Below are 14,653 nucleotides of genomic sequence, written 5' to 3'. Positions count from 1 at the left end.
ATGTCATGAGATGGGTTGCAAACTGGCTCATGGATAGAACTCACATGGTCAGAGTTGTGGGTGCCATGTCCGACTCCAAACCGGTTACAAGTGCCATCCCACAGGGCTCAGTCCTGGGACCCCACTTGTTCGGTATATACTTTTCTGAGGTACAGGCAAGCACTGGAGGACTATGGCTGACCAAGTTCGCAGATGATTGCAAACTGGGAGCCATGATCAACTCCCCAGCTGACACAGATATCCTCCAGAAGGGTCTTACGGAGACGAATACCTGGTGTTAGAACCATGGCCTCAAGATAATGCCAAAAAGTACATAGTCATCCCCTTTGAGAAAAACAAAGTGCCCATGAATTACCACATAGGTGGTAATCCACTAAGTACGGAAGATGTAATTAGGGATCTGGGGACCCAAGTAGACAGCAACCTCTCCTTTGATAATCACATTGTCAAAGTGGTTAGAAAAACCTTCTATATAGCCCACCTAATCACGAAAGGGTTCACATCTAGATCAAGAGAGGTCATTGTGCCCCTCTACTCATCGCTCATCAGGCCCATAATAGAGTACAATGCCCCATATGGGATGTACCTTACCCGACACCTGCAACAGCTGGAAAGACCCCAGAAGTACCTCACCAAGAGGATTGTGGGCCTCAAACAGATTCCCTATGCAGCTCGATTAAAGAAACTCCAGCTCTACTCAGTTGCTTACCGCCTACTCAGAGGTGATCTCTGCCTGACATACAAGGCCATGTCTAACCCGGAATTAATGGACATGCTCCACCTCAAGAAAACCAAATCTCTTAGAGCTACATGTTCCAGGGATTTAAACCTCAGCACAACAATACATAAGACATGCTGGGGGGATAGATTCATATCCCTCCCTCTGGAATAGAATCCCAATTCATGTTAGGCAGAGCCCCTCACTGACCCTCTTCAAGAGAAATCTTGACGAGTGGATGGAAAATCATAAATTTACTCCTGGGATCACTTCTATTGCCCTGCTGGACAGAGACTCAGGAATCTAATCAAATCTAAAAGGGAGGCGAAAGCCAACACATTCTGGCTAAGCTTATAAATGCCCAAGGGCTGATAGCCTAGTACCTACATATGAACATATGAAAAGTTTTTCATGGTGGCTTTCTTGTCCGGGGGTGGGGGTGGAATATGTATATTCAAAGTGATTTGTTTATGGTCAGATCTAACCAGTGAGGGGTTGACCTCTGGTGTGGAACACCGGTCGCCCATGTTGGTGATGACCAGGTCCAATATGTTGTCACCTCTGGTGGGTTGTTGACCAGTTGAACCAGGGCATTTGAATTTATAAATTCTAGGAAAAGTTGGGCAAGGGAGTTAGTACTTGAGTAGTTCTCCTGGTTAATGTTTGGGTTATTGAAACCACCCAATATTAGGGTGTCTGGTAGGACCTTTATGTTTCCCAGTGTTTCCAGAAACACGGAATGGGTGTTCAGGAACATGGTGGGTGATCTGTAGCAAGCTACAATTTGAATTGCAGTTTTGCCTATTGTCAGTTGCACGTGGTTGATCTCTGAAGCATCATGCTGTGCCACTACCCTGGAGGTGTGGGTATCCTTGATGAATATGGTACGCCCCCGCCTTTTGTATCTTGGTTTGGGTTCTGTGGCCGAAATGTATGGTATGAGTTGTAGCCTGGTAGTGCTGGAGTGCTCTCTGGAGCCTTAAACCAGGTTTCTGTGGCTGCACATATATCAATTTTCTCCATACTGAGGAGTGCCTCGAGTGCATGCATTTTGAGGTTTAGACTTTTGCACTGAGTAGCATTACCCTCAGTTTTTTGTTACTTGTGCTATTTATGGTGGTGGGTTTGTCATTTGAGCCTTGCCTAAACAAGGCACTATGGGGGTGGCAAGAGCCTTGGCAAGTATTTGAAAGCCAAAGGTTGACAGGTGCAAGCCATCTCTAGTGAAGCAGCATGGCTTGTTGAGCATGTCATCCCAGGCAGAGAGACATTGGATCCCCTTTGAATGACACCAGAAACTTAGCCAATTGTTGCAATCAAGAATTTTGTCTTTATACCATAGTATCATTCTTGGTGAGGGCAGGATGCTACTCAGGGTCAGGGTCATACCGGCCTGGGTTACATGATCAGAGAGCTCTTCCATGCCTCTTTTCATGTAGTCCAGGGAGGTACAGCTCAGGTCATTCACACCAACATGGACAATGACAGAGTCATATTTGCACTTGTTCTGGAGTGACCTGAGTGCTTGTGTTATGTGGCTGATCCTGGCACTCGACAGGCAGCTAACATAACCTTCTCCTTATTCAGCCTAGTGAGTGGGACATCAGTGTGCCTGACTATAGAGTCACCTATTACTAGTATGTTGGGTATGTTATTTTGCCTTAAGTGCTGTGATTGCATGGCACACTGGTTTTGTGAGGTATGTGTTTCATGGTTTGTGTTGAGGGGTGGAGGTTGCATGGATGTTTGCTTTGGAGGTTTCTGTTGGCTTTGCAGATTTTTATTTAGAGACTCTGAGTATGTTTCCATGTATTTATGTGTGCTTTTTGCCGGTGCTAGTTTAATGGGTCTATGTAAGACTGGTGGTGTGATGCCAGTATTTGCCTTCTCCTATTGACTGTCTGATCCAGTCTTGGGTTGAGAGAGCTTAGCCTCTAGTTTGGCTGTATAACTGCATCTCTCGCATGTATTAGTGTTTGGTAGTAGAAGGAGGGGGTTGTCTGTGTACATGAGGCAGTTGTAACATTGCCTCAAAATGCCCAGATTCATCAGTTGGACTGGAGAGTACACCTGAAACTGCCCTTTTGACATGCCTGGATAGGTACAATGAACTGTTTTACTGGATGGCTGGTAAGGTTGACTAGAGAGCCTTGTCCTTCTGTACAGTACAGGAGGGTCTAGTATTAGGATTTATAAGTGATTGCTGTAAGTTTTGAGCAATTGCTGGGCTGAGAAATGAATGGCTTGAGTGCTTAAGTTGAAAGTTTGTCTAGTTCCAAGGGAAAATTTGAAGAGGAGACTTTGTGGTGCCGGGAATAGTTTTACCCTAGCTAACCGGTGCTGCCCAGTGCGCAAAACTCGGCAAATATGGTATTTATAGCAGGGAAATGAAAGAGAGAGAAATTAGCCCAAAATGGTCAATAAACAACTAATTTCTGGGCTGAAACCACTCCTCGAGGGACAGATAGACTGCTCAAAGCTCCCCACTCTCACAGGTAAACAGTATATATATATATGAAACAATAGAAAACAAACTGATTTAAACAAGTTACCCAATTAACCAGTAAAAAGCTCAAAACTGAGCCTTGTTCCAGCAGTTTTCAATCAGCCAAGTTCTAACTGCACACCCCTACTTACTAGGGTGCAGGGAAATCTTCTCCAAAAAAAGATGGCCTGGATCAGTGCCGCAAGTTATACAAACAAAGCTAGATTCAGTAGGCCTGAATCTGGTCTATGCTACAGCAACAAGGCGCACCAATTTCAGAAAGAAACAGTTCAAATAAGCAGTCACAATAAGCCTGTGACCAGAAATTCCCAGCTCAGAAGGGCAGAATCCAGCCTCTCCTACCACAAGAGTGCAGACCACAAACCTTTTTAATGTAGAATAACTGTCCTGAAGCCCTTGGGCAGTGCAGTGGTGCAGCGGTTAATGCTGTCACCTCACAGCAAGAGGTTCTCCGGTTCGATTCTTGGCTGGGGTGCCTTCTGTGTGGAGTTTGCATGTTCTCCCTCATGTCGTGGGTTTCCTCCGGGTACTCCGGTTTCCTCCCACATTCTAAAGACATGCTTCTGGAGCATTTCTCCCCGGGCCTCCGCTGAAAACAGGATCTGTGGAACCTAGTCGGACTTTCCCGGTCAACAAATGTTAAATAAATAAAAATAAAAAAGTGCGCAAGCCAGAACTAATACACTTTTAGAATAGCCGACACTGGGCCTTCAATCAGCAATTCCCAGCTTCGAAGGATGTAAGCTACCTGTCCTGCCACAACAGTGCAGACCACAAACCTTCTTATTGTAAAACAGCCTGTATGAAGCCCAGGTGCTTAAACCAAAAGACTTAGAATCTTCTTCTTCTTTTCCCGGTTAGGGGTCACCCCAGCAGAGTTGCCAGCCCAGCACCCAACCTTCCACAGAAGCCACACACACTCACACCTAGGGCCAGTTTAGAGTGTCCACTTCACCTACTGCATCTCTTTGGGATGTAGGAGGAAACCAGAGCACCCAGAGGAAACCCACGCGACCACAGGGAGGACATGCAGACTCTGCACAGAAGGCACCCCAGCTGAGCATCGAACTGGAGAACCTCTTGCTGTGAGGCGGCAATGCTAGCCACTGCACCACTGTGGCTGCCCTTAAGCCAAAAGACTTAGAATAACAGTTACAATTTAATCAGGCCACGACCAAGCAGTAATAAATTCAGCAGAATAAATAAAATTGAGTACTTTTAAGAAAAGTAAAAGCAAATTAATAAAGTGCAAATTCTTTTTAAGTGCAACAAGAGAGGAAGGAAGAACCTAAGTGGGCTGGCCTTCTCAAATCTTCTCTCTGTATTAAGTAGAGTGAACACTAGACTCAGAATATGATCTCACTGGACTCAGTTAAGTGAGCAAATGAGATGGACCCAGGAGGAGTGTTCATAGGTTCATAGGTTCATACTAGGCTATCTGCCCTAGGGCATTTATAAGCCTAGCCAGAGTGTGTTTGGCTTTCGCCACCCATTTTAAATTCATTTTGCTATGCCCTTTTTCGAGGTTAGTATACTGTGCCTCTGTCTAACAGTGACACAGAAGTGATACCTGGGGTAAACCTATGATCTCCCATCCACTCATCAAGATTCCTCTTGAAGAGAGTCAATGAGGGAGTCTGCCTAACCTGGACTGGGATTTTATTCCAGAGTGAAGGGAGCCTCTGGGTTATGAATCTGTCCCTCCAGCATGTCCTATTTATTTCAGTGCTGAGGTTCAAGTCTCTTGAGCGCGTAGCTCAATGGGATTTGGATTTTCTGAGGTGCAGCATGTCCATTAATTCCGGGTTGGACATGGCTTTATACGTCAGGCACAGATCGCCTCTGAGCAGGCAGTATGCCACTGAGTAGAGCTGGAGTTTCTTTAACCAGGCAGCATATGGCATCTGTTTGAGCCCTTTGATCCTCTTGGTGAGGTACGTTTGGGGTCTTTCCAGTTTCTGCAGGTGTCTGGTAAGGTGCATCCCAAAAGGGGCATTGTACTCAATTATGGGCCTGATGAGGGATGAGTAAAGAGGCACGATGACCTCCCCTGATCTAGATGTGAATCCCTTCATGATTAGGTGGGCTATATAAAATGTTTTTATAACCACTTTGGCCACGTGGTTGTCAAATGAGAGATTGCTATCAACTTGGATCCCCAGGTCCCTAATTACTTCTTCTGTACTTAATGGATTACCACCTATGTGGTAATTTGTGGGCACTTTGTTTTTGCCAAAGGGGATGACTATACACTTTTTGGCATTTAGCTTGAGGCCATGGCTCTGGCACCAGTTGTCTGTTTCTATGAGGCCCTTTTGGAGGATGCTTGTGTCAGCTGGAAAGTCGATTATGGCACCCAGTTTGCAGTCATCTGTGAACTTGGTCAGCCACAGTCCTTCCGTGTTGGCCTGTACCTCCGAGAAATATATACCGAACAAGAGAGGTCCCAGGACTAAGCCTTGTGGGATGCCACTTGTAACTGGTTTGGAGTCTGACATGGCTCCATCAATTCTAACCATGTGGGTTCTGTCCTTGAGCCAGTTTGCAACCCATCTAGTGACATAGGGGTTTATATTTAAGCTGGTGAGCTTATCTATAATGCCCGAGTGGGGTATTGTATCGAAGGCTTTTGCGAGGTCCAGGTAGGCTGTGTGGACCACCTTCCCTCATCAATGGCCTTGGTGACTGTTTCAAAGAAATCAATCAGATTTAAGAGGCAGGATCTGCCCTTAACAAAGCCGAGCTGAGTAGGATCCTGTTTCTGTAGGTCCCCAATATCTTTATTTATGAGGTTCATGATGATCCTTTCCATAGCTTTGCAGACCAAGCAAGTCAGGCTTATGGGGCGATAGTTTCCAGGATCCGTTGAGGCACCACCTTTGTGGAGAGGGACCACTGTTGCTGTACGCCACTCTTTGGGTACATAACCTGTTGTAAGGTGGAGATTGAACAGTAGTTTTATGTTTGGGTTTAGCTCTTCTTGGAATTCATGTAGGACGCAGCCCGGGACACCGTCTGGTCCCATTGATGCTGTGTTTTTTGCTTTGGAGAGGGCGGCTCTTACCTGAGCATCTGAGATGTCAGGGGGGCAGCACTCTGCTGGGATAGATATTTGCCCTTTTAGTGGGGGGGGGGAGTTTGCGCTGAACCTGTCAGCTAGGATGTTGGCAATGTCTGTGGGTTCGATGTATTTTTTTGTCATTTTGGACTAATTCTGAGCATATCTGGGAATTCGCACCCAGGTTCCTAGCATAACTAAAGAAAGCCTTGTGATTATCCTTAGTGCCTGTGCAATTTTTCTCTCGAAGCTGGCCTTGGATGATTTTATGAGTGCCCGTAGTTTTTTGCTAATACTGATCAGAGATGCCTTCCCTTTTTGGGATTTTGCTCTGTCATGTAGTAGCTTCCTCCTCCTATTGTATAGTTTGTTTATGGCTGGGGTCCACCAGACAGGACGTCTGCCTTTGGAGGATTGGGTCTTGGTTTTATTTTGGATTGCATGATCCATGCATTCCGGAAGGTGTTCATAGAATGCGTTTATAAAGGATTCTGTGGCCTGGGCCATATTTTCCACAGGCTCGGGGGCTTTGAAGGATTCCACCTCGGTTTTGAGGAGTGTGAAATTTGCTTTAGAGAAGTTTTTCGCTGTGGTTTTCTGGCCAGTGGGTGGGGTCGGGATGTGAATATCCAGTGAGATTAGTTTATGGTCTGATCTTACCAATGAGGGATACACTTCTGGTCTGGAGCATAGAGTCCCCATGTTGATGATGATCAGGTCCAGTATGTTTTCCCCTCTTGTGGGAGTGGTAACAAGTTGTTCCATAGCATTTGAGTTTATAAATTCTATGAACCTTTGGGCTAGGGTGTTGGAGCTAGAGTAATGCTCCCAGTCTATGTTTGGGTAGTTGAAGTCGCCCAATATAATGGTGTTTGGAGAGACCTTCATATTTTCCAGTGTTCTCAGGAAGGCTGAGTGGGGTTCCTGGGTTTGGGAGGGTGGTCTGTAGCAGGCTATAAACTGGAAGGCAGTTTTACCCACTGTTAGTTGCACATGGATAGTCTCTGATGCTTCGTGGTGTGCCACCAACCTGGAGGTGTGGGTATCTTTGATGAATATTGATACTCCCCTTCATTTTGTGGTTCGGTCCAAGTATTGGGGCCGAAAAGCATGGTATGAGGTATAACCTGGTAGTGCTGGGTGCTCTCGGGAGACTTGAACCAGGTTTCCATTACTGCACAGATATCGATGTTCTCCATGCTAAGGAGAGTTTCGAGTGCGTGCATCTTGAGGTTTAGACTTCTGGCGTTGAGTAGCATTACTCTTAGTTTCTTATCCCTTGTGATACCTATGGAGGTGGGTTTGTCTTTTGAGCCTTGCCTAAAAAAGGCACTATGGGGGAAGCAAGAGCCTTTGCCAATATCCGAAAGCCCAGGGGTGACAGGTGCAAGCCGTCCCTAGCGAAGCATCGTGGCTTATCGAGCATATCATCCCAGGCTGACAGGCATTGGATCCCCTTTGAATGACACCAATACTTAAGCCAATTGTTGAAATTGATCATCTTGTCTTCATATTGTGGCATCATTCTTGGTGAGGGTAAGATGCTACTCAAGGTCAGTGTCATACCAGCCTGGGCTACATGCTTAGAGAGCTCCTCTATGTCTCTTTTCATGGAGTCCAGGGAAGTACGTCTCAGGTCATTCACACCAGCAAGGACAATGACCGAGTCATATTTGTACTTGCCTTGGAGTGACCTGAGTGCTTGAGTTATGTGGCGAATCCTAGCACCTGACAGGCAGCTCACCGTGACCTTCTCCTTGTTCAGCCTGGTGAGCAGGACGTCAGTTGCCTGACGATAGAGTCACCTATTACAAGTGCATCAGGTGCGTTGTTTAGCCTTAAGAGCTGTGACAGTTCGGCGCACTGGCTTTGTGAGCTATGTGTTGCACGTGTTTTGTTTTGGGGTAGCGGTTGCTTGGGTGTCTGCTTTGGAGGTCTCTGCTGCTTAGGCAGATTTTTATTTAGAGCCTCCGAGTATGTTTTTGTGTGTTTATGTGTTTGGTTTGCTGTCGTGGTAGGTCTATGTGAGACTGGAATTGTAGTGAGTGTGGTTTCCTTCTCCTCCTGACTGGTTACGCCAGTACTAAGTTGAGAGAACTTAGCCTCCAGTTTGGCTATATGGTTGCATCTCTCACATGTGTTGGAATTTGTTAGGAGGAGGAGAGGGTTGTCTGCGTACATGAGACAGTTGTAATATTGCCTCAAGATTCCCAGATTCACCAGCTGGACCAGAGAGCTCATCGAATACAGATTTACAGGAGGGGTGGGCAATTCCAGAGCCACCAACACAAGAACAGGGAGTGTGGGTGGGAAACTAACTGCAGAGAGACACACAGCACACTGTTCAGAAACACACAATTAGGAAACAGAAAAAAATTAAAATACAGTACTTTTAAACTGCAAGTTTATACTTAACAAAAGACTAACATTCACCACTGCAAGTTTTACTTAGGTTTCATACTCAAGTTTCATATGGAACAAAGGATAATTTGCTGTTAAAGTAAGTGGATAACTGTAAAAAGGAGAAAATCTAAGTATGGTATGGATAGATTACAAAAAAGCATTTGACAGTATCCCACATTCATGGATAGAGTGCTTAAAAATGTATAAGATACACCCTACACTGATAAACTGCATGACAGCAACGGTGAAACAGTAGCAAACTACTTTGCAAGTAAGCCATGAAAAAGGACAAATTATTATTCCAGGGATAAAAATCCAAAGGGGGATATTCCAGGGTGACTGTGTCACCACTGCTGTTTTGCCTTGCCCTTAACCCATTAAGTTGTCTGATTAACAAATTAGGTTATGGCTATAATTTGGCTCCCAGAAAGCAAAAAAGTGAAAAAAAAAATTCTCATCTTCTCTTTGCTGATGATTTAAAACAGTATAGCTCATCGGGTGAGGAACTGAACTGCAAGTATTCAAAACTTTTTTCAGATTATATAAGAATGTCATTTGGTCTTGATAAATGTGTAAAATCAAACTTTATAGCAGGAAAACTGCATCACCAAGAAAACAAGTTTGCAACAAGAATTTGACATAAAAGAACTTGCGCAAGAGAGAGTATATAAATATTTGGGAATTGATGAATGATCAACAATAAAACAGGAACAACTGTGAATAAAACTCAGTAAGGAATATTTTAGAAGACTTAAATGAATCCTTAAAAACAGAGTCGACAATTACGAACCAAGTTCAAGCTATAAACCAGTTTGCTCTTCCTGTCCCAACTTACAGTTTTGGGTTGATTTAATTGGTCCCAAAAGGTGTGGATAAATTAGACAGGAAAACAAGAAGGATGCTTCATGCTCATTAAATGATTTGTAAAAAAAAGAAGAACATTACAGTCAGCTGCCTGTCGGGTGCCAGGATCCACCACATAATGCATGCACTCAAGTCATTCCACAAGTACAAATATGACTCTGTCATTGTCCATGTTGGAGTGAATGACTTGAGACGTACCTCCCTGGACTACATGAAAAGAGAAATGGAAGAGCTCTCGGATCATGTGGTGCAGGCAGGTATAACCCTAGCCCTGAGTAGCATCCTGCCTTTTCCCAGAATGATACCACAGTATAAGGACAAAATGACTAACTTCAACAATTGGCTAAGCTTCTGGTGTCATTCAAAGGGGATCCAGTATCTATCCGCCTGGGATGACATGATCAACAAACCACAATGCTTTGCCAGAGATGGTCTGCACCTATCACCCCTGGGATTCAGGTTACTGGCTAAAGCTCTTGCCATCTTCTATAGTGCCTTTTCTAGGCAAGGTTCAAAGGACAAAACCACCTCCATAACAGATACAAGCATGCAAAATCTGAAGGTAATGTTACTCAATACTAGAAGTCTAAACCTCAAAATGCACTCTCTTGAGGCACTCCTAAAAATGGAGAACATTGATATCTGTGCAGTAGCCGAGACCTGGTTCAAGGCTCCAGAGAATACCCCTGCAATACCAGGTTACAACTCTTACCATACTGGTTGGCCACCAAACCAAGACTGAAACACTAAAGGTGGAGGAGTGTCCATATTCACCAAGGATATTCACACCTCCAGGCTAGTTGCCCAACACAATGCATCTGAAATTCTCCAGATGCAACTAACACTGGGTAAGGCTGCAATCCAAATTGTAGCTTGCTACAGATCCCCCACCATACCTCAAGATTCTCACTACACCTTTCTAAACATACTGGAAAATATTAAGATACAACCAAACACCCTAATACTGGGTGATTTCAACTACCCTGCCATTAACCAGGAAAACTACTCAGGTACCAACACCTTTTCCCAACGGTTCTTGGAATATATAAATTCCAAAGCCCGGGATCAACTAATCCATTTTGCCACCAGGGGCTCCAATATCCTAGACCTGGTCATTACCAACATGATAGATAGATGCTCTACTCCAGTGGTCATCCCTTCATTGGTCAGGTCTGACCATAAGCAAATCACCCTTGACATCCACATCCCACCCCCACCCCCCAGTAAGGAAACCTCCATAAAAACTACTCCAAAGCCAACTTCATGCTACTTAAGTCAGAAGTGACAAACTTCATGGCACCCATGCAGATGGGAGCTGAAAATTTGACTGCTGAATCCTACACTAAAGCACTGTATGAGCACATCAACTTGTGCATGAATTGTGCCATCCCAAATAGAACCAAGACGGTCTCCTCCAGAAAAAGGAAGCCAATCTGGTGGTCCCCTGCCATAAACAAACTATACAACAGAAGGAAGAAACTGTTGCAGAAAAGAGGAAAATCCCAGGATGCAAAAAACTCCCTTACCAGCCTCAGTAAGAAGCTGTGATCTCTCATAAAATCCTACAAAGCTAGTTACGAAAATAAAATTGCCAAAGATTCCAAAGACAACCACAAGGCATTCTATAGTTATGTCAAGAATCTAAATGGCAATGCTCAGATCTGCTCTTAGTTACAAAGGAATGGCATTAAATATACTGATCCCAAGGATATTGCCAATATCTTGGCAGATCGATTTAGTGCCAACTTCACTTCCCCCACACCCAATAAAGGGCCCATCTCAGTACCAAAAGATTGCTAAATTCCAGAAATCACGGCCACACAGGTATAAACCACAGTCTCCAAAGCTAAGAATAAACCATCTATAGGACCAGATGACATCCTGGGTGCTGTGTACTACATGAACTACAAAATGAACTGGCACATCACCTAAGTGTCATGTTTAATCATAGCCTCACCTCAGGCTTTGTGCCCACTGAGTGGCGCACAGCTACAGTTATCCTATTCTACAAGGGGGGGATCCACCTTGGATCCTATGAACTACCATCCCACCAGTCTGATGAGCCAGATCTGCAAGGGCATGGAACGTGTTATCATGGAACTTATAAAGAAAGACATTTGCAACCTTCAAATACTTGACTCCACCCAGTATTGGTTCGTGTAGGGACGATCTTGTCTCCTGAATCTGATTGATGACTTTGAATCAGTCTCCAGAGCTGTGGACAAGAGTAAGGTGGTCCACACTGCTTATCTGGACCTCGCCAAGGCCTTCGACACCATCCCCCACTCTGGAATCATAGATAAACTTACTAAGCTGGGCATAAATCCCTACATCACTTGATGGGTTGCCAACTGGCTTACTGACAGAACCCAGACTGTAAAAGTAGCCAGCTCCAAATTCAGCTCCAGACAAGTGACAAGTGGAGTACCTCAGGGTTCTGTCCTGGGACTGCTCTTGTTTGGCATCTACTTCTCTGAAGTACAGGCCAACGCTAGGGGACTCTGGCTAACAAATTTCACAGACGACTGCAAACTGGGAGCCATTATTGAATCCCCAAATTATGTGGATATTCTACAAAATGGCCTTACAGAAACAGATGCTTGGTGCCAGAGCCATGGGCTCAAGCTTAATGCCAAAAAAATGTACAGTTATCCCCTTTGGGAAAAACCATGTACCCATGCATTACCACATAGGTGGCAGTACACTAAACACTGAAAGTGTGATGATAGACTTAGGGACACAGGTGGACAATGGTCTCACCTTCGATAACCTGATCACCACAACAGTCCGGAAATCCTTCTATGTTGCACACCTCATCAACAAGTGCTTTTCATCCAGAAAAAAGGAGGTCATTGTCCCACTGTACTCATCCTTCATTAGACCCATTATAGAGTACAACACCCCATTTGGTATGTACCTCACAAGACATCTGCAACAGCTGGAAAGGGTGCAGAAATACCTCACTAAAAGAATCACAAGCCTAAAGCAGATGCCCTATGCTGACCATCTAAAAAAACTCCAGCTATACTCTGTGGCATATCGTCTGCTCAGAGGTGATCTCTGCTTAACATGCAAGACCATGTCAAATTCTGAGCTGTTGGACATGCTCCACTTAAAGAAATCCCAATCCCTCAGAGACACACACTCCAGGGATCTAAACCTTATCAAAATGAACAAAACATGCTGGAGGGATAGGTTCCTGATCCAGAGACTCCCCATACTCTGGAATAGACTGCTCATACATGTCAAGCAGAGTACCTCCTTGGCCCTCTTCAAAAGGAACCTTGACAATTGGATGGGAGATAGGAAATTCACCCAGGGGATCACATCAGCTAGACAGGGGTCCAGGGAAGTAAATATTGTGGGAAGAAATATCCGGGGAATTGTTTGGCTAGGCTTGTATAGGCCCTAGGGCCAATAGTCTAGTACCAACCTATGAACCAAAAAAATCAGTGTATCACAAGATTATATATTATCCATTCTGAAGGAGGTATGGGCCTCCATGAAAATCAATTACATGTATAGATCTGCAATCATAGGACTGCATACATATTTGTTGACCTCACAAGACCCAGACATAGTGAAAGTTTTGAAACATGAGGAGAATAAATCTAAGATGACTCCCTTCTTAGTCTAGCAGAAGCAAACTGGTGTTAACTGTGAATGAAAATCCAACCAGCAATAGATAAAATAAGGGCAGCAACTGATGTGACAAAAAAGAAAAGAAAGAATATGAAGTGAAGGATCAGATGAGACCGCAAGAAATGAGGAAAATGCATAAAGATAGTTGCAAGTATAGAAAACTCCTGTAACAACTTCATATCAAACACAGGATGGTTAAGGAGAGGCAAATTCAAACCAAAGGATGAAAGGTTAATATTGGTGGCCTAAGAGAGTGGCCTATATACACATTGGTTTACAAAGTCTGTTGAACATGTGAGAGAAATGGATGAATGTAGGTTTTGTAAAACAGAATTGGAAACAGTTACACACCTTGCTGCTTTTTGTGACATACTAGTGGCAGAAGGACTGTATACTGAAAGGTATAATAATGTGACAAGACTGCACTGGGGATTGTGCAAACAGAATATTGAAGTAGCTGAAAAACACTGGAAACATGAGCCACAAATCATAATAGAAAATGATGAAGTCTGCATCACATGCTATCACCCATTACCAACAGTTCAAAACACAGATGTGAGAAAACCAGATATAGTGGTCCATGAAAAGAAGACAAAAGTAGCATTGATCACTGAAATTGCTATGCCCAGTGACTACAGTCTCTTGCATACAGTGAGGCACAAAGTCATAAAATATCAGGATTTTCAGGAAGAAACAAGAGCAATGTGGAAGAAAGATACCTAGACAGTTCCAATTGTACTACCAGCAGCAGGTCTTATAAAAATAATCTACAATCATATGTTAATTATACATGTAACTCAATGCAAATTGCATAAGGAGTCATTGTTGGGCATACTGCGGGTGCTGTGAAGAGTACTTTCTGTCTGACATAAAGATTGAAACAATACCAATTTCATGAACTTGAATCATAATTTGACTTAGGAATGGGGTCCATTCCTATCATGGTATTAGAAACCCAAAAGAAATTGGAGAAATTAAAAAATGTCATTGGATGTATAATGTGCATAGAAATGAATGACTAAGCAAGGAGAAATGCACAGTTGCCCTGGGGTATGGCACTATACCATCCTCATCCAAAATATGTTGCACTCTGAATACTCACTCGGATCAGCTTCTCATGCCAATTTTTCACTTATCTCTGGGTTAAGTGTCTTTTTTCTCCCTTTGCTTCAATAAACGTACTTTGACGAAATGATATGTTCAGATATATAAGTACTTTCCAATGCTACAGATTTCTGTCCTAGCCCAAGGTAGATCACTGCCACCACTGCAGATGACTTGCCTGGAGAACTGTTTTCCTCTTGTGCAACAAGCTACATACCAATAAAGGCAAAATGTAATGTACAGCAGAGCAATTTGGCCAATCAGATGTGGCTAACAGTAACTCATTACCATTCACAACAAGTACTTTCTTTTCAAAAAATAAGAGCATAAACCAGTCCCAGGTTTTTAAAGGTAAATG

The sequence above is a fragment of the Protopterus annectens genome, chromosome 2.part2 (assembly GCF_019279795.1).
Source record: "Protopterus annectens isolate FY-2018-M chromosome 2.part2, PAN1.0, whole genome shotgun sequence".
Lineage (NCBI taxonomy): Eukaryota > Metazoa > Chordata > Ceratodontiformes > Protopteridae > Protopterus > Protopterus annectens.
The sequence above is the reverse complement of the archived record's forward strand: the minus strand, read 5'-3'. Positions refer to the sequence as shown.